Below are 2,660 nucleotides of genomic sequence, written 5' to 3' on the forward strand. Positions count from 1 at the left end.
GAAAGGCACATTCCCGGTCACGCGCAGGACTCATGTCCGGAAATTTCCACTGTCCTCTCATTGAAAGTGGTGTTTCTCCCTCATTTTTCAGAGTAAAAGCCTGAAACAAAGCCTAAAGACTGGCCACATGTAGTGGAAGCCATAGGGATTGTGAACTAGGTCATAAGTCTTTGTATGGTGGATAGGCTTTCAATGGAAAAACAGGCATTTCAAAATAATGGCACTTCCTGGATGGATTTTCCTAAGGTTTTCGCCTGCCATATCAGTTCTGTTATACTCTCAGACATTATTTTAACAGTTTTGGAAACTTTAGAGAGTTTTCTATACAAATCTACCAATTATATGCATATCCTAGCTTCTGGACCTGAGTAGCAGGCAGTTTACTTTAGGCATGCTTTTCATCCAAAATTCTGAATGCTGCCCCCTACCCTAGTGAGGTTTTAAGGAGCCTTTTAGACCTAGAATTGGCGCTCCGGTAATGCTTGCCATGCGGTAGCAGAGAGAACAGTCTATGACTTGGGTGACTGGAGTCTGACACTTTTTTGCCTAGTAGAGGTCCTATAGAGGTCCTATAGAGGTCCAGGATAGCAGGAAGCTTGGCCCCAGTGATGTACCCTCTGTAGCGCCTTACGGTCGAATGCCAAGCAGTTGCCACATCAGGAGGTGATGCAACCGGCCAGGATGCTCTCGACGGTGCAGCTGTAGAACTTTGTGAGGATCTGGGGACCCATGCCAAATCTTTTCCGTCTCCTGAGGGGGAATAGGCATTGTTGTGCCCTCTTCACAACTGTCTTGGTGCATTTGGACCATGATAGTTTGTTGGTGATGTTTGACACCAAGGAACTTGAAGCTCTCGACCCGCTCCACTACAGCTCCATTGATGTAAATGGGGGAGGGGGGGGACACTACTACATTAATAAAATGTTGCCCTCTTGCTAGATTGATGTTTAAAGCCATAGCTAAACAGTGCAAAACGGCTGTCAGCGCAATTAAATGCCATTCACGGTGCAGTAGACACATTTTACCTTTAAAAATGACCAGTAGATGTCAATATTTACCTGATATGAGAAGCTGACACCCTCAGCAGGTCAGTGCAATTCGCCATTGTAACCAGGAACACGTTTCATGAATTAAACAGAAAGAAAACTAGTGACCACTGCAAGCGTCTGAGGTTAGATAACTTTTCATGTTTGTGTCCAGCTGACCATGAGTCAGATGTTAATACAGTAAGAAAATACCACAACAGAGAAAATTGTCACTTGGCACAGTGTTATAGGACACTGTGCCAATCAGGTATGCAGTGGGCAGAAAACAATCAGGTATGCAGTGGGCAGAAAAGAGCGTCTTATTTTTTTGGGCACATTAATATAGTTTGATTTCACGTAAATAGCGTTTGAGAATAGCCAACGTTGTGCTATGTCATACATACCTTTTTTTCCAGTAACTGACAGATAACAAGTTCAAATGGGACACTGCTAGCAAAGAAAACTCTTGGGATACGATTCATGATGACAACGTTAGGGGGGTGCACTGTTCCTGGAGGTACTGCAATACCAGGTCAATGTTCCAAAAATCTATTTAAAATATGGTTTCCACATAGGGAACGTATCAGATATTAAACTGATAAGAACAGATGATGATTCAGTTTTTATTTGACAAAACCAGTCTCTTTACACTGGTGAACAATTCATCAAACAAAAAAGCTTGGCCCCATTCTTTTGCAGGGGGCTAGAGCATACAAAAAATGTCTCATCAATAATCACACCATTTAGTGCATTCAACAGCCGGTTTTAATAATTTACATGGCGCTCAGCGCCCTTCTGTGTCCCATATATTACAACAAAACAAAACTACATAACTCATTCACAAAAAAAACGACCTCTAAGATACCCATACTTCGCTCCTTAGAATAACCCCAGTCCCCCTTTCCACTGCTCCAGAGCGGCATAGAGGCCCCACTTCCTCTCCTCCTTCCTCATCCTCCCCCTCAAATCCCCTGACACCCTCCTAACAATCCCCTCCACCCCCCAGTGTGCTCCAGACTTCACCAAAAACTGTCTCGCATCCCACAGTCCCTGCTTGAATAGACTGATGAGGAGCCACATAAGCAAACTTCACCGAGTGGCTGAAGTGCACAGCAGCTGTATATTATTTAGTATAAGGATCAACGCTGGAGATGAGAAGCAAGTACAGGGAGTGAACATTTACTTGGAAAATGGTAATCTAACCAAAACAAGAACAGCGTCTGGACAGGGGGAACAAAATGACATAACGACAATAATGCTGACATGGGGAACCAACTGAGTAACAGGCAGATATAGACGGGGCAATAAACAAAGTGAAGGAGTCCAGGTGAGAAGTGAAGGAGTCCAGGTGAGTCCAATGTGCGCTGCTGCGCGTAATGATGGTGACAGGTGTGCGTAATGAAGGGCAGCCGAGAGGGGGAGCGGGACTGTCAAGAGAATTTTCTATCCCAATGATAATAACTAACAATCAATAAGCTTTGACCAATCCCCAAGGTTTGTAAGACACTGGGTTAATAACAATTAGTCAAAGACTCAGCTTATGCAAAAGGTCTGTACAGTTTATTCAGAGAACGTCCTGAAGTCCGTTATACAAAGACATTAATTTTATGCTCACTCCTTACTTACGCACATACC

General features: G+C 43.8%; 1 non-coding gene across 1 annotated transcript; it reads right to left on the reverse strand.

The window, feature by feature from the left end:
* Window positions 1–1,520: 1,520 nt before the first annotated feature.
* On the reverse strand, window positions 1,521–1,707 carry LOC115161613 (U2 spliceosomal RNA). The gene has a single exon (XR_003869311.1). It is a non-coding gene; the product is annotated as a U2 spliceosomal RNA (small nuclear RNA).
* Between the last annotated feature and the right edge of the window lie 953 nt (window positions 1,708–2,660).

This window comes from Salmo trutta, chromosome 24, assembly GCF_901001165.1.
Source record: "Salmo trutta chromosome 24, fSalTru1.1, whole genome shotgun sequence".
NCBI classification, from domain to species: domain Eukaryota; kingdom Metazoa; phylum Chordata; class Actinopteri; order Salmoniformes; family Salmonidae; genus Salmo; species Salmo trutta.